Here is a 22,342-nt window from a genome sequence, read left to right on the forward strand (position 1 = left end):
TCCTGCCCGCTGCCAAATTGCTGTATGAGTTCTAGCAATCTTGGGGTGGAGGCTTTTGGGTTTTCTATGTAGAGTATCATGTCATCAGCGAAGAGGGAGAGTTTGACTTCTTCTTTGCCAATTTGAATGCCTTTAATGTCTTTTTGTTGTCTGATTGCTGAGGCTAGGACTTCCAGTACTATGTTGAATAGCAGTGGTGAGAGTGGACATCCCTGTCTTGTTCCTGATCTTAGGGGAAAGGCTCCCAGTGCTTCCTCATTGAGAATGATATTTGCTGTGGGCTTTTCGTAGATGGCTTTTAAGATGTTGAAGAATGTTCCCTCGATCCCTACACTCTGAAGAGTTTTGTCAGGAATGGATGCTGTATTTTGTTAAATGCTTTCTCTGCATCTAATGAGAGGATCATATGGTTCTTGGTTTTTCTCTTGCTGATATGATGAATCACATTGATTGTTTTACGAGTGTTGAACTAGCCTTGTGTCCCGGGAATAACTTATTAAACTCAACACCAAAGAAACAAACAATCCAATCATGAAATGGGCAAAAGACATGAACAGAAATCTCACAGAGGAAGACATAGACATGGCCAACACGCACATGAGAAAATGCTCTGCATCGCCATCAGGGAAATACAAATCAAAACCACAATGAGATACCACCTCACAATAGTGAGAATGGGGAAAATTAACAAGGCAGGAAACCACAAATGTTGGAGAGGATGCGGAGAAAAAGGAACCCTCTTACACTGTTGATGGGAATGTGAAATGGTGCAGCCACTCTGGAAAACTGTGTGGAGGTTCCTCAAAAAGTTAAAAATAGACCTGCCCTACGACCCAGCAATTGCACTGTTGAGGATTTACCCCAAAGTTACAGATGCAATGAAACGCCGGGACACCTGCACCCCGATGTTTATAGCAGCAATGACCACAATAGCCAAACTGTGGAAGGCGCCTTGGTCTCCATCGAAAGATGAATGGATAAAGAAGATGTGGTTTATGTATACAATGGAATATTACTCAGCCATTAGAAATGACAAATACCCACCATTTGCTTCAACGTGATGGAACTGGAGGGTATTATGCGGAGTGAAATAAGTCAATCGGAGAAGGACAAACATTATATGTTCTCATTCATTTGGCGAATATAAATAATAGTGAAAGGGAATAGAAGGGAAGGGAGAAGAAATGGGTAGGAAATATCAGAAAGGGAGACAAAACATAAAGACTCCTAACTCTGGGAAATGAACTAGGGGTGGTGGAAGGGGAGGAGGGCAGGGGGTGGGAGTGAATGGGTGACGGGCACTGAGGGGGACACTTGACGGGGTGAGCACTGGGTGTTATTCTGTATGTTGGCAAATTGAACACCAATAAAAATAAATTTATTAAAAAAATAAGCTTATGACAAGCAATATTATTACCTGTTTATTTATCTAGAGACTAGAACAGTGCTTAACAGCACACATTCAGTATTTGTAGAATGCAATGATGAAAAATATATACCAAGTCAACATAAACAAAAGGAAAGACCAATAATCAACAAGGAATTTAAAATACTAAACAAAAATATGTCCTTTTTCTCACCTTCAAGCACCTTCAAACTTGAGATGCGTTTACTGGTGAATTTTCCAAATTCTTACAGAATAAGTTTTATGTCATAAAAGTTATTTCAGAAAATATAAATAAAGAGGGAAAGTTTTCAGACTTATTAGAACATTAATCTCCTCTTGAAATCAGTTGAAGGCAATAGAAAAAGGAAATCATATTCCATTAATACTTATTCACATGGATGCAAATTTTCTAAATAAATACTGTATCAGGTAATTGAATTCTTCTTTACTGTGCACAAGTAGAATCTAAATGAGAAACACCAGAGTTCTTCAACAGCAGCATATTTGCCAATAAGGTCATTCACTTTATTAATGAACTATAAGAAAAAAGTAACAGAAATTCAGGGGAAAAAATAAAGGGAAATTAAGTAATGTTAATTACTAATTAATGTTAATTATGTTAACACTCTGGAAAAAATTTCTAAAAGGCAATTTCCTCACGCTAATAAAATACAGTTGCCAGGGTTCCTGGGTGGCTCAGTCAGTTAAGCATCTACCTTTTGGCTCAGGGCATGATCCCAATCAGCAAGGAGCCTGCTTCTTCCTCTCCTCCCTGCTCCTGTTCTCTCTTGCTATCTCTGTGTCTCTTTCTCTCCACAATCAAATAAGTAAATAAATAAATAAACTCTTAAAAAAATACAGCTGCCAATTTTATAGCAAACACTGTATTATTTTAATAGGGAAATTTCAGAAGCATTTTTTTTAACTCTGGAAATAAGTCAAGGATGATTATTAAACCATGATTGAACAACATAACACTAAGGGTTATGGGCAAAGTAATCAAGCAAGAAAAAAAAAGAGGTCAGGAGAAGACAATATTGACATTTGCATATGTTATAATTTACACAGAAGATTCTGAAGAATCAATAAACTATTGGAAATATGAGATAAGTCAATTGGCTGACACAAGGCTGATTATATATATTATATACATATAAGTGTATACATATATGGCTGATTGTATATATACACATATATACACATGCTGATAGTATGTCAGCCAACTGACTGATCTCTTATATATCCAGTAGTTTATATATATCTATAAATATAGATATCTCAATATTTCTCTACTTCCATAATAAATTGAAAAAATGTAATAAAAATACAGATGTAGTTTATAATAGCAAAAAAAAAAAATAGACCCTCAGAAATAGCCAATTCTATTAAAGGAAAAAAAGAAGGCCTGATAAAATGGGAGTATTATACCATGTTCATGCATAGTCCATCCTATCATTAAAAAGCCGTCAGTTCTCTCCAAATAAATCTGTATTACTTAAATGCAATTTCAACTGAAATCCAAGCAGAATTTTTGGAGGAAGTTGGTGAATGGTTTTAAAAATTTATGGAAGAAAAACTGGACAGAAATATCTAGGCCAATTTGTGAAAGAGTAAGACTTTACACTACTCTATCATTTCCACTAGCTCCATCTATTATGATACTTTGGGACCTAGGTTTTATTTCAATAGCTACACTGCTTAAAATTCTACCAACTGCTTAAATTTTCTTTTCATATTTCAAGGATTAGGTGCAGAAGAGGCAACAGGCAGTCTGTGCTCTGTTTACCCTCTGATCTTCCCCTTTACAACACTGTTATAAATATTCATCTATTCTTGTGTATGTATCTATATAGTTTTCTATAATATGATTTGTCACAAGCTTTTTTCTTTATAAAGTATAAAATTTTTAAATATTCTCAAATATTTTTAAGGATAGATAATATAAACTAAGTGAGTCCAACTGATAAGATCCTTGATTTTACCTACAACACACTCCTCTGAACAAGATTTTCTCCTGAGATTCTGAGAATGCAGTATATGGTGTTCTACTCTTGTAGCCTGAGTTCTGTCTGTCATCTGAAGTTCACAGAGTAAGGAGCAAGATTCTTGATGTAACAAACAAAACTCCCTATCACAGATGCTTGCCTAGTTCTCTCCTTTTCTTTTCACTCCTTGAATTTCACTGTATCTCACAGACATAAATACAATGATGCTGATAGTTCCTGAATTTAATCTGTAAAATGAAAGAGTTTTAATATGTTATTTCAAGCTTCTATAATTCTATCTAACTGTATATGGTCAGCACATGAAAATCATGAGATTGAGATTTATACTTGATCTTTGTACCATATTTTTTAGCTTTATATGGCAATAAAAATCATAAATAAAAATAGTTTTGTAACTATAAATTTATATCTGCTAACTCATCTTTATATTTTGTCTTCCATCCAAAGCAATTTCAAAAGCCTCTTGTAATGTCTTTGTTACAGGACTAGAACATCAAGATGCACAAACTATTTAGTGAATAGCAAAGTAGTATTTTATTTAGCACAGAATTAATCTATAAACGCACTTACCATGTATTACATATTGTAAGCAGCTTCAATATGGTTTGTAAACATTTAATCCAGGTTTTTAAGAAAGACTTCCATTATGCATTCTTTTCTCCATTCTCTTAATAGTCTGTCACTCAGACTTCCTTAATTCAAATTGTTATTACATCTTACTGTTATTTCTAATTCTTAAAGGTGCTTAAAGCAGCTTTCCATTTAAAGGCATAGTCTCTGAAGACAGTCACTTCAGTTTTATTTTTTATTCTTTTAGGTATTTAAATTCTGGAATAGTTTTTGACAATGCATTTTGCATAACTAAATGATGAGGTGTTTTTTAAAAGAGAGAAATAAGCACAACCTTCTGTGAAGTAATAATACCATTTCCCAAGTGTGTATGGATTTTCATTTAAAATGTAAAGCTATTGGGATCCCTGGGTGGTACAGCGGTTTGGCGCCTGCCTTTGGCCCAGGGCGCGATCCTGGAGACCCGGGATCGAATCCCACATCAGGCTCCCGGTGCATGGAGCCTGCTTCTCCCTCTGCCTGTGTCTCTGCCCCCCTCTCTCTCTCTCTCTGTGACTATCATAAATAAATAAAAATTAAAAAAAATAAAATAAAATAAAATGTAAAGCTATTAAAAGGAGAACTCCGACCACTCACTGTACTTTGAAAAAAAATTCTGGATCAAAACAGAAAACATGTAGCCTCTTTAAATCCTCCATACCAATACAATAAATATATGATTATTAATAATCATATCAAGAAATAAATGCTAAATTTACAATAGACATTCAGAGAAATAAGCAAAGTCAACATGAACTGACATTTAAATTGTGCCTTCTTTAGTTTTTGAATTGACAATAAAATTTTTATTTTTTTTATTTTTTATTTTTTTTATTTATTTTTTATTGGTGTTCAATTTACTAACATACAGAATAACCCCCAGTACCCGTCACCCATTCACTACCACCCCCCGCCCTTCTCCCCTTCCACCACCCCTAGTTCGTTTCCCAGAGTTAGCAGTCTTTACGTTCTGTCTCCCTTTCTGAGATTTCCCACACATTTCTTCTCCCTTCCCTTATATTCCCTTTCACTATTATTTATATGCTGAGTGAAGTAAGTCAGTCGGTGAAGGACAAACATTATATGTACTCATTCATTTGGGGAATATAAAAAATAGACAATAAAATTTTTAAAAGGCATATGAACTTTAATTGCTATTTACTATTAACTTAGGTTTCCTCGTCGGGCTCCCTGCATGGAGCCTGCTTCTCTCTCTGTCTGTGTCTCTACCTCTCTCTCTCTCTGTGTGTCTGTCATAAATAAACAAAAAATCTTTTAAAAAAATAAAATAAATTAAAAAAAAACAACTTAGGTTTCCTTGGTAGTTGTATGCTAATTTATTTACACATAGCTCTCAAAGTTTAAATCACTTAGATATTTAGGATTTTTGTCGTAATTTTCTTATGTGTCATGTGGCTTGATTAGACAAGCTTTGTTTTGCACTCTTCTTTTAAAACTAACAGCCACTTCAGTATTCCCATCAAGTTCTTAAATATAATCAGAGTGATTTATCTATTGATAGGTTTTAACTTCATCTATGGCTCCATAAAATATATTATTTCTCTCTTCTTCCGAATATTTACTCCTTTCATGGAAGAAAAGAGAAATTAAAGACTGAATGATTAAGCTTTTTAAAAAGCAATTCTTACTGTTAACGGAAGAGAAATGAAATAGGAAAGCATGACAAAGAACTAAAAATTATCTGATTATCTACTGTGTTAAATTTGTATTTCCTTTATTGTATCAAAATAGCACCAGAAAAAAAAAAAAAGCACCAGAGGTTTTCTTTCCACTAATTCCAAAAACATTTCTACAAGCAAAATAAAAATGTAAAATCAACACTGTCATAATATTAGTCTTATACCCTCAGGCATAAGAAAATGAAAGCTCTCTATTTCATTCTTTTCCCTCTCAAGCCTTGACTTACTTTCACCATTAAATTTTAGGAAGCCATTTTTGTGGTTCTTAAATGTTTATAAATTTTCCTCCATATTCATTCTGATCTATATTTACAAACAGGAATAAATTATAATAATATGAAAGGATAACTAACAAATTTTGATGCCCAGTTTGAAGAAAGTTATACAAAATTATTCTTCTGTAATACAAATGTTAGTATACAAAAATGTAATTAAATTTTAGTTTCACTATGAAGTATATGAAAATCTTAAATATTATTTTTGGAATAAAAATATGCCATGAGTTGAAAAGGAAGTAAAGTACTGAGTGAAAAAATGCAGATTAGTGAAGTTCAAGTAAATAAGTCAGTTTCTAAAGAATAGGGTTCACAGTAACAATGTAAATAGAATTCTATGTGTTAATTGTACGTTTTTGTTCCTACATTTGACCTTATTAATTTTAAATATCTTGATGTTTTAACATGGTATAATTCTTGATGATGTGACTCTTTTCTAAATCAAACAAAATAGTAAAGATGTTGAGGGGGTTCCTATATTTCTTGGGAGAAAATCCATTTTAAGATGACTGAAAGTATAGGTTTTTGAATATCTAGTCCTTATAGCATTTATAATAAATGAAACATCACCTTAAGCTAGAATTAAGAATCTAGTATTTTAATCCACTCTACCAGGTTGAGGGAAACTTTTTTTTTTTTTTTGAGATTTATTTCCTTATTTTAAAGAGAGAGTGAATGTGCATCCACAAGCAGGGGGAGGGGCAGAAGAAGAGGGTGAGACAGAGGGAGAAAAGCAGACTCCCTGCTGAGTACTGACTCTGATATGGAGCTTGATCCCACAACCCTGAGATGAAGAGCTAAGCTGAAATCAAGAGTCAGACATTTAACTGACTGAGCCACCCAGGCACTTCTGGTTAAGGGAACCTTAATGAGCCTACATTCTAAATAGCAACTGAAAAAGAAGCCATTTATTCATTTAGTGTCTATATAATATTTAACATTTAGAATGTTTTCAATATGTATATATTTTAAAATCTGTGGCAATGAAGACATATATGAAAATAAAGTCAGTGTTTTATTTCATGTAATCCTTTGTATTGTAACTGTACATATAAGATTTTCATTATAAGTGGCTAAATGAAAAATACTGCATGTATTTCCAAAAAGTTAGAAAACAAATAGAAGATAAAATATCTAAAAATATAGAAACAAGAATATAACTAGGAATAAGTAAGAAATACACCGGAAATATCTAATATTTCTTAAATATTAAATTTCAATATTGTAATAACAATTTTTTCTAAATGTATAAATTCAATATTAATAAAACCTTAAAATATATTTTTTCTAAATCTGACAACCTTACTGTAAAATGTATATAAAAATAATTGTAATTATTTCTAAAAATAGGTGGGTAATGCTGAAAAAATAACATGAGATGGGGGACTCACTCTGCCTGATAATAACATTATTAAGCTAATATTTTACATGCTTTGGTACTGGACATAGATTAATTAGTAAAACAAATCAAGAAATATAACCATAGGTATAGTGAAAAATACTATAAGTTAAAGGTGCTGCTTCAAATATGACATTGAAAGATGAATTTAATACCTTTTCTTTTTATTTGAATTGTTTTGTCGAGTGTGTATATTTTTAAAATAATATGTGTATATAATTATCAGGAAACTTATTTATACATATAACATATATAGACACATATATACATATGACATAGTATATTAACATATACATGTATAAAAACTTAAAAAACTATACAAAAAATATACGTCTCCATACTAATACGTATAAATATATATAAAATATGTATTTATATATGCAAATATGCACCCATATACACATACACCTGTGTCAAAGAGGAATAAATAAAAGTTCTTTAAAATATATTAAATATATTGCTTTATGATAATATTTCTAGTTTGTTTTGGATTTCTGTTTTTTGTTTTGCCTCAAGGAAATTACACATAATATAATCTTAAACTCAAGATTTGAACAAGAAAAATTTTCAGGAGGAATAACATTCGATCCTTTTTCATTTTCCACTCAAATTACAGCAATGTAATGGTAAGAGAAAAAGTTTCTAAAAAGACTATCAATGAGAAAACTATATAGACTTTATTTAGAAATTCAGATAATATTATTTAAATATTATAATTAATATAATCAATAGATAAATAATTTTAAAGCATAATCAAAATCTTTAAATAGACTGAAAATACACTTTCTACAATGATGAGATATTCTGGAATTACAAAGAAAATAAAAATAAAAGAATTTTGCTAATGATTTAAGAAAGTAGCACATCTAACATAAGGATTCTGATTGGATAATAAGGTAACAATAATCCTTTGTGGATTGAGACACTCTACTCCAAAATGAGATATTAATAATAAAATTTAGATAAAATATAAGCAAATAGACTGATAGCTCTGATACAAAAAATACAAATAGGCAAAGAACCTACCCAAATTTCATGGAGTTTAATTCCAGACAGGATATATACCATTGGTCTCCAAGTTCATTTACTCTTGGAAAAATAAAGCTTTCTGTTTTAAAAGAAAAAAAAAGCTTATTTTAAAGACAGGGAGAGAGTCCTCTTATACTACATGTTAATGATTTCAATATAAACGAATCCAAAATATATGGATTGAGTTTCCTTCCAAAAGCACATGGCTTATAAGTTAAAGGAAAACTCCTGAGGCTACATGTTTTATCAAACCTAGAACAAACTAAAATAGTTTTAAGAGGTAAAAAAAATCCTGAAATTGTAGCCAAAGATACCCATCCCTGAATTAAACAAAGCACCAGGACCATAAAATTCTATTTACACTATTCAGAAGAGAATAGCATGAGAAAACCCAACAATTAATAGAAGGTAAAATACACTTCAGGAAATTCTGAAGTTATTTTCTCTTCCAAACACATATTGTATTTATAACACTTAAGAAAAAAATGTCATCAAAGCTTCAAGGAATTTAGGCACATAAAAAGAAATCACTCTATAATGTAATAATATTCCAAATGAACGATGGTGATAATTTGGCCCTCTGCTTCATTAAGATGCCTTTTTCTTTCATTAACACCTATTCTCTACTCTCCATGTCCTAGACTCACACCACCACTTCCCAACACACACAAACACACACACGATACATTTTTTGCTTCTTTAGAACATGTCAAAGTATATCAATGATTTTAACGCTGTGGTGATTTTGTAATTGGTCAACTAGCTTAGCTGAACTACGTATCTCAGAATTTCTAACTCTATATGTTTCATTACGGGGTCCACAAGAGAGGTTTTTGTGGGAGGTTTTGAAGGTTGGAAGGAAAGAAATAGTCATCTTGTTGCTGATCTTCTGGCTCACCTCCTGGACATGAGTGAGTAGTCAGGCCTAGAACTCTTCCATTTTTTCCTTTACTGTCCCATTTCCAACTCCTGGGGCAAGAGTCTGTGTTTAGCTCTATGATCGAGAGACCTGATTTCTGTAAGAGACCCACACCATCCAGGTCAGAGGCAATAAAAACTGACAGATTTCAGTCCAAACTCATGGGCTTTTTCTTGTTCTCCCCATTGTGTGTTTGTGTTTCTAGCTTGTTCTTTCTCTCCTGCATTCTATACTTCCATTTCCTTTCTTAGGACTACAAGATCCATCACGATACATGAAAATAAAAGTTCTACAGGGGCTGTTTAACCAGCTGCCACAATTGTATTAGGTCAAATTCCTGAAGCAAAATAGCTAACATACACATACACACACACCTCCTCCTGTTTCTCTAATTGAACCTTGACTGATACAGACATTGAGAACAGAAGTCTCACAAGAGATAGATGGGTAGTTTATTTGGGAATCAGAAAACCCCTCCAATGCAGTACTATTTACACAGCTATACACACAGCTGATTTTCAGCTTTAACTCTGAAAATGTGTAAGCAACTCTGAAGTATTTCTTCAGATGCAGATGTTTATTAGAAGTGCTTGAAAATTCTACTCAGTATTCTTTTAGTTGCAAGTGATAGAAACCAAACTTAAACTAGCTTAGGAAATCTACTGAGTTGTGGAAGCAAATTATAGGAAAGCCAGGAAAAATAGAAATAGGAATTGAGATATTATTAAACTTTCACTGATCTCTAGATTGATCTTCTCTATTTCAGCTTCTGTCTCTCAAACTGACCTTTCTAAGAAAGCTTTAAAAAGATACTGGTACTTTCAGGTTTTACATGTGTAAAACCATAGATGTAACTCCAGAAAAGAAAGGGGCTCTTTCAGCTCCTGCTCAAAAATCTTGGTGGAGGCCTCTAATAAGCCTCTATAAGATTTAGGGAGGAAAAGGAGAGAAACTAAGTACTAGTTGGCAGATCCCAGCAGAACTACAGGATTCAGGAAAGGGGTATATTTCCTCAAGTAAGACGAGGTTATGGGTATCAGAAGAAGAAAGGAAGGGGTACAGAATTCAAAAACTACAAATATCCAAGACGCTGGGTTCATACTAATCATAATGAATAAATTTCTTTCAAGGTTTTGCCTGCTTTCTCTCACATATAAGAATTATTATAGGGGCATTTTGGTGGCTAGCTGTTTGAGTATTTGCCTTTGGCTTAGGTCATGATCCCAGTGCCCTGGGATTGAGCCCCATGTCGCACTCCCTGCTCAGTTGGGAGTCTGCTTCTCCCTCTTCCTCTGCCCCCTCCAGCTTGTACTCACTCTTTCTCTCTCAAATAAATAAAATATTTAAGAAAAAGAGTTACTTACTATAAAACATGCCTTATACAGAATAGCAGGATTATTCATGATAATGCAAACATTTAAAAAGGGTCATAGCTAACAAATTAATGTCACTCTGATGGAAAGTCTATGCCCTTAGTTAGTCTCTGTTGATAGATCACCTTGTTTAACACATTTTTCAATCATTTGAACCAGGCCAAAGATATATGTTTATTAATTTAACAAGAATCTGAGAGGGAAAGGAAATGTGCTTCGTGACAGAAGACAGGTCTAAAGGCACAACAACATTGGTTGCAGTAATGAAAACAGAGTATTAAAATAAGAGTTAAGATTCTCCCCAAACCTGTGATTTTATGACTCTTATACATGGTAAATTAAGAAATGATTGTTACAATTAGTTTCCGCATATATTTTCAGAAATTGATGGAAGATGGCAAAGAGTCAAATGCATTTTCTCTTCATCTATACTGGTTTATAGGATTTTTAATATAGTGTATATAATATATACTACATATGTGAGTAGATACATTAGTCACACATGTATATTTGCAGTTACATATCAAACTTAACTTCTAATCCTACTTGATCCACTAATTCAGCGATCATAGTGATTATAATTTGGTAACTAAAAATCTTAACTATGTTGAAAGATAAGACAGAAACATTGAGATTCTGTGATGTAAAGATGAGAAACAACCACTAGAGGAGAAATCATTTGTCCCCCTGAAATATGCTCTATTGATAGTGATTCTAACACCCCAAAGCGTTACCTCATTACCATCCGCTTCCACCTTTCAACTCTCACCTCTGACATTGTTCAGTGAGGCAGTGAGAACAGATCTGGACTGCCCAGACCCTGTGAAACTATTATAAAACAGAGTCTTATCTACAGACACATATTCCAGAGCTCAAATCTCACCGGGAAAAGAAGTCAATTCAGAGTAGATCTTTGGCAGAACTTAAAAGTCTCAATGAATAGAAAATCAAAGAGTACATGTAAAGGAACAGATTTTGAATGAATATGAAATTAAATATTACAATGAAACATTAGAGACAAAGTCACAGAATGATAATAGAATAATTTTTAAAAGCAAAACACAGTGTGTAATATGAATTAAGTTCCAGTGAAGGAATAAGAAACCTGAGTACCAGTAAAACTGGCCACTGTGATTAAGTGATAGGGTTGAGAAGAAAGATAACACTAGATTGTAGAAAAATATAATCTGCTCCTTAAATTTCCTACTGTGTTCTTTATTAAATTTGAAGGTGATTCACTTATGGCTCAATGACCCCTTTGTGCATAGCATTTGATGTGTATCGATTTGGTACAGGGAACATGCCAGAAACTTAGTAAGAAACAAAAGAAATACAAGACATAGTCCACATATCCTACAATATCCTACAATCTGGCATATGCATGAAATAAATAATGCAAGATACTATTAATGTAAATGCAAAAAAAAGAAGAAAAACAGAAAACAGATACTCTGGGAGTTCAGAGAAAGAGCATCATAGTGAACTTGAGCAGTTAGATAATTAAGTAAGCACAGTTTGAATTTGTGGTCAAACCTTCCACAGGAAGACCTCCAAAAGGAATAAACAGTTTGTTAACTAAGGGGGAACATTACCTGACTCCTTTCTTCTTCACATCCCCTATCTAGTTAATCAAAAGTCCTGTTGAGTTTATACTATGAACATATGCATCCCCACTTGTCTCTACAGCCACAGTCATCTCCTAACCCATCTTCTTTTGTCTAAATCACTGAACCAATCTTTAAAGTGTTCATTCTTCCAGTTAAAATTGGGTTAATGATGGAGTATCGAGGTGAATATGTCCTACGGTCTAAAGGGATATAGAATCAGAGGCACAAATTTAAAACATCACAATAAAAGTGGTAATCTGTAAAGCAGGCGTCAGCAAATTAAGGCTTATGAAATATTATTTTCATAAGTGAAACTTTATTGGAACCCAAACACACCCGTTCATTACACATTATCTATAGTTGCTTTCCTACTACAACAGCAGAAATGAACAGTTACTGTAAAGATATATCAGTTGCAAATACAGTCTCCCTTATAGTAGATTGTCTTTTTGTTTTATTGATGGTTTCCTTCACTGTGCAATACCTTTTTATTTTGTAAAATTCATTTAGTGGCTGGCAATCCGCTGAGTGTGGGATCATGTTTAGAAATACTGGCCAAAGCTTAACCCCCTCTCATTTTCACCTCCAAGTTAACTTGAGGGTGAGACCAGTGAGACCAGATAGGACTAGAAAGTGTCATCTAGAGAGTGGATAGAAAGTATCACCTTTCAGGGGCATATAGTCTTCAGTAAGAGAGGGGCTATATACCCTGCAAACCTTATGTGGATGCTACCCCTCCTGGACATCAAGGATGTAAGATCCCCAGGAGAATTCTAACAGGGGCTGCCTATAAAGAGGGGACACTAGAGTTTAGGTCTTCGGACATCTGCTTAACCAGGAAAAACAAGCTAGTATACACACACACACAAACACACACACACATACAACAGCAAATATTCTAGATGAGACATTTTCTCTAAAACTTACCATCTAATTACTTTAAAGATGTAAAATCAGTTTCTATTTTGATAAATTTCATGTGTGAACTTCTTAAGCCAATGTTCTCTATATGGACCAGCAGTTAGGCATAGCTACTACTCTTACTCTTGACCATTGCTATACTCTTTATCATCATGTCAATTAATCTACAGACATTTATTTGCAGCTTTTATTAATGTTTTCTTGCCCTTTAACTCTGAAAACAGAGATAGGTCTTAAGATAAGCTATGTAAGCTCAGAGTAGTACCTACAGCTTAACACCAAAATGAAAACCAGAGCTGTCAGAATAGATTTTCCTTTCATTACGGCAAAATATGCATGTGCTCTGAACTCTGTTTTCTTTGTATATTGAGTACTTGAGGTCATTTTAGTTGGCTTACTTTCTGCTTTACTATAAAGGAGAGAAAAGTTAATATTTTTCTATACGCTGTTGACAAGATTTTTTACTGTCTTATAATCAGAGTTGACCTAGTAGATTGGTACTCTTTCAATCCAGTTAATCTGAGTACTGTCCAAATGAATGCCTCATATCTAGGCAAAATAATCCAAGCCACCATTTTGGAGAACCATTCCTAAATACTGATTAAAAAAAAGTAACATTTAAATGAGTTCATTTCCTTACTAAGGAGGCAATTTTGCAAAAAGTTTACCATACAGGGTCCTCAATTAAATTGTGGCATCAATTAAATTGATTTTCTAGAATTTTAATAGCTGTAATAGGTGTTTTGACACATCTGTCTAAAAATTATAAGTTAAAGAAATACAGGTTACAATAATTTCTTCTATGTGTTAGGACAGTAGAACTTTGAGGTTTCCAGTGCCCATTTTTTTCCTGTGCCGAGCAGGCCAGAAATGTATGGTGAATAATTAATAACCTTGACTAGGGATCTCTATTCTGAGGAAGGTAAGTTTCTCTATTGAAAGTCTGTTTAAAATTCTCAGTTTTCATTAGAACGTATCATCTGTCTTTTATGCAAGGAAAAATTTTGAATCTGCCCTTTAATCAGCAGCACAGAGTATCTGTACTCCAGATATTATCAGAGAGCAAACGTAAATCCTTTTTGCCCCCCAATACTAATAAAAACATTCATTGAAATAACAACATGGTTGGAATTGGAGGGTACTATGCTGAGTGAAATAAGTCAATCAGAGAAAGACAATCATCATATGGTTTCACTCATGTGGAATATAAAAAATTGTGAAAGGGACGATGAGGGAAAGGAGGGAAACTGAGTGGGAATAAATTAGAGGGGAAGACAAACCACGAGAGACTCCTAACTCTGGGAAACAAACAAAGGGTTGCAGAAGGGGAGGAAAGTGGGGGGATGGGGTAAATGGGTGACAGGCACTAAGGAGGGCACTTGATGGGATGAGCGCTGGGTGTTACACTATATGTTGGCAAATTGAATTTAAATAAAATATTTTTTAAAATTATATTAATTGGGAGTTGCTGGAGCCTTAGAATTCATCTTTTTCTCTTGACATTTTTTTTCCAATTACATGAGAATATCAGAGAGTTTCATATACAGACATTTTACCACCCAATCATTCTCTTAGAATAAGGCATATGTGGTAGGCTGAATAATTATCCCCCAAAGATGACCGCATCCTAATTTTTGAATATGTTACCTTACATGGCAAAAGAGATTTACAGATTTTGCAATGGGGGAACTATCCTGGATTATCCCACTGAGTCCAATGTAACCATGATATTCCTTATACAAGAGAGGCAAGAGAGCCAGAATCAAAGGATACTTATTTACAGAAGCTGTAATGGCCAGGAACCAAAAAATGTCGAAAAACTCTAGCAGCTGAAAAACATAAAGAAAACATTTTCCCCAAGAACTTCTAGGAAGAATCCCAGCTCTGCTAATACTTTGATCTTCGTACTGTTAGACCCATTTCAGAGCTCTGACCTCCAGAATTATTAGATAATTTTTTGTTGTCTTAAGCCACTAAATTTGTGTAATTTGACACAGCACAATAACAAACTAATCTAGCAAGTTAAAAGAAAATAATATGCAAAATCTCTTATGGTTTTCATTGTACTAATATTGTTGAGTATGCAATTAACTCCACCACATTAGGTCTTCTTTTTAGTTACTCGAGAAAAAAATTTTTCAGGTGTCAGTACACAAATAACTTGTCTTCTCTTGAGCTACTAAAATCTGTGGATTACTTTTTCAAGAGGTCGGCACTACTAAGAAACTCTAATCCAATCCATTATTATGAACACTAATTTTATCCCTGGCTCAGCTTTACTTTTCTGTTTTTGTTTTCTCTTTACTCTTTTTCTTATTTAACTGTTATAGCTCCTGACTATGAATAAGTCATTTCAAACCATTTTTGAAGATGAGTATAAATAAATCAAAAATTAAATAAATTCCTATAAATCTTTTATTAAGATTTATAATGCTTAATTGTAGTTCTCCCCATTATAAATTAATCTCATTAAAAATCTGGCCTGTAAAGAGATTTGGAAAGGAGCCATTTTGAAACAAACAAAAAAGAGCTCAAGCTTTCTCATTTCAACTCAGACTAGCAAATATTTTTAATTTATAATTTTTTAAAAAAAATTCATTTATGTAAAATCCATTACATAGCCTCCATTCTCAAAGCAGAATCACTTGATTTCATGATTTTTCAAATTATGTAATAAATAACTATATTCCTTTTCTACATATTCTATGTTTATCATTTTTTAATTTTTCTTCGTATGTAATAATGACAGGCTAATATAGACTATGTGCAAATAGGGATTTGATTAAGATTGGTAACTGCATTTAAAAAAATTGTTCTTTGACTCTTGACAAGAGCTGCTCACTTCTTGGTTAAGCCTTTGTACTCCATGACATTGGCTTCCTGTGTCTGAAGAGCTCTCGTGTAAGGATGAAGAGCTGGCTTTCTCTGCTCTTCACTCTGTGACTCATGACACTGAAACAACCTAACTTTGTCCTCATTGTGATAGAAATGTTCTCATTTAATAACTATCGCAGACCACAGCTCATTCAATGAGCTCCACTTAGCTGTAACCCTGCAAATATATTTCCTATAGTTGGTGCTGATATTGGGGAATTAACCTTCCATGTCTCTTTTCATTTGATCCTACCTGTTGACATTTGTATTCCAAAAAAAGAATACCTCAGTGGCATGAGAAAGAATAGATATGAAGTTCCAAAGTGCTTGTCTGCCAAGTCGACAGGTTTCACTGAGGAAGGTGACTGGGAAAAGTGTAAAGATCATGCCAGACATTGGGATATATGTTTAGAAACAGGAAAAAAAACTGACTAGCAGGAAAAGCTGGTGGGAACAAAGTCTCTGGGAAGTAAGCAGATGATGGCAGGTGACAAAGTGGACCACAAAGAGGTGAACAGAGGAAGACAATATGCAGAAATGCTTGCAGCACTCAACATGAAAACTGGGCAGCCAGTCAAAGAAACATCAGTCTTGACTGGTCAAAAGCACATTTGGATTTGACTGTTCACATCTTGTTGTTGAGCAAGAATTCCTTGATCATGTGGGAAAGTAGGGAAGGTCAGCACCCAACACACTCATGGAAGTTCATAAACAGAATAAGGGTGACAGAAAAATGGCAGATTATAATGATAATATATTGCAAGGCCACAGAGCAGAATGTTCATTCTGGGTAATGAGTATGTGTTTTTTTGTTTTTGTTTTTTTTTTAATAGAAGGAATAGGGGTAAAATGCTTCTAAATTTACCTGTATACAATGACAGGTGCTTATATTTATCTTGCTGGTTTGTTTTCTATCTTTCTATAATTACATTTCATCTCTTTTTGGTTAATGATTGTTTTCTTCAATAAGCTAAAGGCTCCAAAAAGACAAAAATTATATCTATTTTGTTCACTATTCAGTTTCCAGCAGCAAATCTAATGCTCATCACACAGAAGGCATTGAATAGATACTTATCAAATAAATAAATGAGTATATGAATAGCAAGACTCAATTTACATGGGTACTTACTGATGTGTGGCTGACTTGTAAAACTATGACCACCAAAAACTAGATTTGGGTTCTGTATTGACAAAACATTAGTATATTTGAAACACCCAAATAAGTATTTCCTATGTTTAACTATATATTTATTATTTTCTAGGTATTTTATTAAAAAATAGGACTTAGCAATACTTTCAGTCTTTTCTGGCTCTGGATGGCTGAGAACCATAAAAAGAATTCCAGACCTATTTCGTTTTGGGGTTTTGTTTTTTAATTTCTGATGCGTAGAAACCACTATAAATCCTAAATAATTAAAAGGTAGATAATTTAGATTAGTTTTAGGATTTAACAACAGGTCCAGTCTTTCCTCCATTTGATTGTCAACCTCTGTATTCATATTAAGAGGATGTTTAAACCTATTTGTCACCCTACCTGTTTGCATTTAGATAGCACTGGGTAATCCAATGACTTAATTTAGACACTGCCATATTTAAAGGAGGCAGGGATATATATATTTATTCTCCGGAGCTCAAACAACCTCAGTATGTCTCATTTCTAATTTCTTGTTCTGGGAGAGAATCTAAACAAAACCTATTTTGTAGGGTTTTAGGAGGTAACACATTCTTGCTCATCAATGATACTGATAACATCTCAGGAAAAACATGTGCCTGGGCATAAAGGTCTTTGAGCTCACAGGGTCCTGCTGAATCCTTTTCTCCTCATTGACTATCTATATAGTCCCTGTTGCAGAAGGTAGATTTTGTGGAAGAACATCTACCTTCAAACTCAGCAGTAATCAATGGCATGACTAAACATAATTATACCCCCATATGGAACAGTTAAGGAAATTAGAGAAAAGGAATAATCATGTAGGCACTGGAAATTCTATAGTTTCTTTTTGGAAATCTTAAACTGAAATGCTCACTATAATTTACTTTCAAAACCATAAAACTAGACTTCAACTCATTAAGGACTGCATGAGGATCTTATTTTCAGAAATCTTTAATTGATTATAATCAATACAAAGAGTATTGCTAAAGCCAACATTCTCTGCATAGATTATTGCTTTGGGTAGTAGGAACAAATGGAGGAGAGCCTGCAGAAAAACATGTTCTTTCCTGAAGAAGCATGCCCTTGAGGATGATAACCAACTTAAGAATCAGTTTCAAATTTAGAAGGCATCTATTTTATTAGATAAAAGTGTTTGCTGAGCAGTGCCTGGGTGGCTCAGTTGGTTAAGCAGCTGCTTTCGGCTCAGGTCCCATGGTCCTGGGATCAAGACCGATGTCGGGTTCCCTGCTCAGTGGGGAGGCTGCTTCTCCTTCTGCCTCTGCCTCTCCTCTTTGCTCATATTCTCTCTCTCTCTCTAATAAATAAATAATTTTATTTTTATTTATTTTTAAAAATTTTTAAAGTTTTATTCATTCATGAGAGATACAGAGAGAGAGAGGTAGAGACATAAACAGAGGGAGAAGCAGGCTTCCCATGGGGAGCCCGATAAAAGACTTGATCCCAGGACCCCGGGATCACACCCTGAGCTGAAGGCAGACACTCAACCACTGAGTCACCCAGATGTCCCAATAATTTTTTTTAAGTGACTACTGGGGCACCTGGGTGGCTCAGTGGTTGAGCATGGGATTCATGTTTCTCACGAATAAGTAAATAAAATCGTTCTTAAAAAGTGACTGCTAAGAACTGTTCTCCATTTATTCTTGCTTTTACTCATTTTTTTTTCGAGAGGTTATACCTATAAACAATAAAAAGATTTAAATATATAGGCTGAAGAAGCAGCAACACAGAAAAAAAATGTGTATATTGGTATTACTGTCAAATCTATTAGTAAATGCTCTGGAAATATATGAGATTAGCCTCAGCCAAATAAGAGTTAGTGTTGTTTTGTTCTATTACCCAAAATATATAGAAAGCTTAAACCAAAGACAAAGAGATATATTTTACTACCTTCTTGTCCTCCAGTCACCTTAGCTTTGTGTTGGAAGGAAGGTTTTGTTGTTAGAGGCCAAAAGAGGGGCACAGAGTTCCAGAGAACTTCTTACGTGACTTGTGGAAAGCAGACTGATGTTTAGGATGCTCAACTCCTAAGTCAGACTACAGAATTTGGGTTCCAGTATCACCAATGGGCAGCTTCTAAAGTAAGCCAGTTATTTAACTTTTCTAATACTTATCTCAAAATGAAGACCTACTTGTCACATAAGTTGAAGATGATTAGTATGTGACTAAGCATCAAAAATATTAGCCAGGGGCAGCCCTGGTGGCCCAGCGGTTTAGTGTCGCCTTTGGCCCAGGGCGTGATCCTGGAGACCTGGGACCGCCAGGTCAGCTTCGTGCATGGGCCTGCTTCTCCCTCTGCCTGTGTCTCTGCCTCTCTCTCTCTCTGTCTCTCATGAATAAATAAAATCTTAAAAAAAAAAAGTTAGTCAGATGGGCACCTGGGTGGCTCAGTCAGTTAAGCATCTGCCTTTGGCTCAGGTCATGATCTCGGGGTACTGGGACTGAGCCCCATGTTGGGCTCCCTGATTAGGGGGGAGCCTGCTTCTCCCTCTCTCTCTCCGCCTGCCACTCCCTCTGCTTGTGCTCTCTTTGTCAAGTAAATAAAATATTTCAAAAAATGTTAGCCAGTATGATAAATATTATTAATTTCCTATGAGTGTGTGTGTTTTAAAATTTGGCAGCAGAATATAAAGGAAGAGGTACGTATATAAATGATTCTTTTGCTTTAGTTTTTGTTTTTTATATATAGTTTAGATTTTACAGCTGTTTTAGGTTCACAGCAAAATTGAGAAGTAGGTACAGAGCTGTCAAATAGTCTCTGCCCACAAACATGCACATCGTCTGCCATTATCAACATCCCCACCAGAGTGCTATAGTTGTTACAACTAATGAATCTATATTGTCACAGCATTATCACCAAAGTACGTAGTTTATGTTAGAGTTCACTTTTGGTGTTGTACATTTTATGGATTTTCATGCAAATTACTTATTTTCAAAAATTCCAGAGAATAGTTTATTAACAGTATATTTAATAATTCAAAATTATTAATAAGACAAATCTTAGTTCATTCAAACTATAGTTGACTGAGATATAACAAAAGAACACTAAAAGACAAATCTTTGCCTGCAAAGATTTTCACTATTTTAATGGAATAGAGACACTATTAACATAAAATTCTTACCAAAGTGCTCTTTTGAGTATCTATCAGAGAAGGCAATATCTTAGGACCACTGTTGTAGGGGAAGAGACAGGGAGATAAAAATAATTTAGATGTATATTCTGTTCAATAAGCTTTTTATTCTACTGATCTTTAAGTTATAAAATAAATTATATGCCTAAATAATTACAATTAAAAGTGACAACATGATATGATTGAGAACTACTAGAATATAAAGAATTGTTGGAACTCAGAGAAAGGAGAGATTTATTCTGGCTAATCTGATACCATTTGAATGGGGGAGTGGACTTATTAACAGGTTTTAAACCTTTATTTAGGGAATGAGAAAAATAAGCAAAATTACAAAGTCAGGGAAATGTGGGAAAGGGCCATTTATTCATTCAATAAATTCATCATATATTTCTCCAGTGCTTACCAGGAACCATCCACTATTGTTGGTGTAGAGTACAGACAGCACTAAACAAAACAGACAAAAATCCTATCCTTGAGGAACTTACTCTTTATGGTAGGAAAGCAAAGTTTCAGTTTGGTAGAAGCCAAGGAAACCAGAAAATTGATCAATCAATCAATCAATCAATCAAAAAACACCAGGGAGGCAGATAATATTTGGGAAGATACAACAGAGTCAGGTCATAGAAAGTCCTGATGGTTAAGCCAGAAAATCAGACTTTTGTTGTTTAGATGATAGTAAGCCATTAAAGTTTTTTAAGCAGCAAAATATCCTAATCAAATCTGTACTTTAGGAAGATTAATTAGGTAGCTAATTAGTAAGATAAAGCCAACAAGAGAAAAGTAGATAGACTCTACAGCAGTTCTGCAAAGAAATAACACAGACAACAAGCAGGTCCAGGGAAAGATAGGTCAGGTTCTGGAAGACGACATACAAGTCTTTAGAGGTGAAGTAAAGCTACAGGGACACAAAAATGTTTGTGTCTTCCAAATAAGTCAAGGCAGTGTATGGTCTGCGCTTATAATGTAGTCCTGTACAGGGGAAAATAAATTTGTGGTGTCCCCCTTTTCCTCTGATTAATTCTCTTCAAAGCAGTCAATTAACTTGATCTTTACCCCTTTATAAGCCTTTTCTTTTGCTGAAAGCAGTGACCACTGAGGTAGAAATGCATTGGCTTCAGACAATCAGATGGACCTCCCATCATTAAACGTCCCTATTCTGAAAGGAACACCGAGGAGCTGGGATAAAGGAGCCTTTTTGTTCCAGTTTAATTCTATTGTCTTCCTTGCCATTCATCTGTTTAGCAAATGAGGAAAGAAATTAATGACAATGATGAATGGAAAGCAGAGGGAAATGTGTAGGCATTGTAGACTTAAGCCAATCCACAATTGTTTCCAAAATGAGTTCGATGCTTATTTTCCCAGTCTTTAGACTCCTGCCTTTATTCTTTGTTTTTCTTTATTTTTCCATTATTCTCAAAAGCACCAATGTACAAAGTGAGTCCATGGTCAGCTTGAAACAAGAGGGGTAAAGAGCTGTCTACATATTAAATTCTCAGCTCCAATCTGCAGAAACTGATAGTTTTTTCAAACATTACCAAAAGGATGGATTACAAGAGAGACAGAAATACAAATATCTCATTACCAGAATAAAATACAGATTATCAGTACTCATAACCTTTCTGAGCACACAAGGAAACTGGAAAATGAGAAAACACATACATTAAAAAAATACATACACACACACGCACATGCACTATACTCCACTGAGGAATACTGAGAAAGAAAGGATTTAATTAGTACCTAAGTATTTTTTATATGATCCTTGCCTACCCTGCCAACCACACATGCACCTTCCCCACCCCCTCCTTTGACAGCCTTGTTTTCTCAGAATAAAGAAATACAAAGTATAGGATCTCAAGTCATGAGATCCTTGGGGCACATTCAATTTCACCATTTATGTTCTATTTCCTTAGGCATTTTACTTAATCTTTCTGAGCCTCA

The 22,342-nt window shown here is 34.3% G+C and overlaps 1 long non-coding RNA gene across 1 annotated transcript; it reads right to left on the reverse strand.

Moving 5' to 3' along the window:
- Positions 1 to 1,425: 1,425 nt before the first annotated feature.
- On the reverse strand, positions 1,426 to 18,831 carry LOC111098519. The gene is made up of 3 exons (XR_005368270.1): positions 18,812 to 18,831; positions 8,403 to 8,484; positions 1,426 to 1,923 (listed from the first exon to the last, which is right to left on the reverse strand). It is a non-coding gene; the product is annotated as an uncharacterized LOC111098519 (long non-coding RNA).
- Positions 18,832 to 22,342: the final 3,511 nt, after the last annotated feature.

Source organism: Canis lupus, chromosome 13, assembly GCF_011100685.1.
Source record: "Canis lupus familiaris isolate Mischka breed German Shepherd chromosome 13, alternate assembly UU_Cfam_GSD_1.0, whole genome shotgun sequence".
Taxonomy (NCBI): domain Eukaryota; kingdom Metazoa; phylum Chordata; class Mammalia; order Carnivora; family Canidae; genus Canis; species Canis lupus.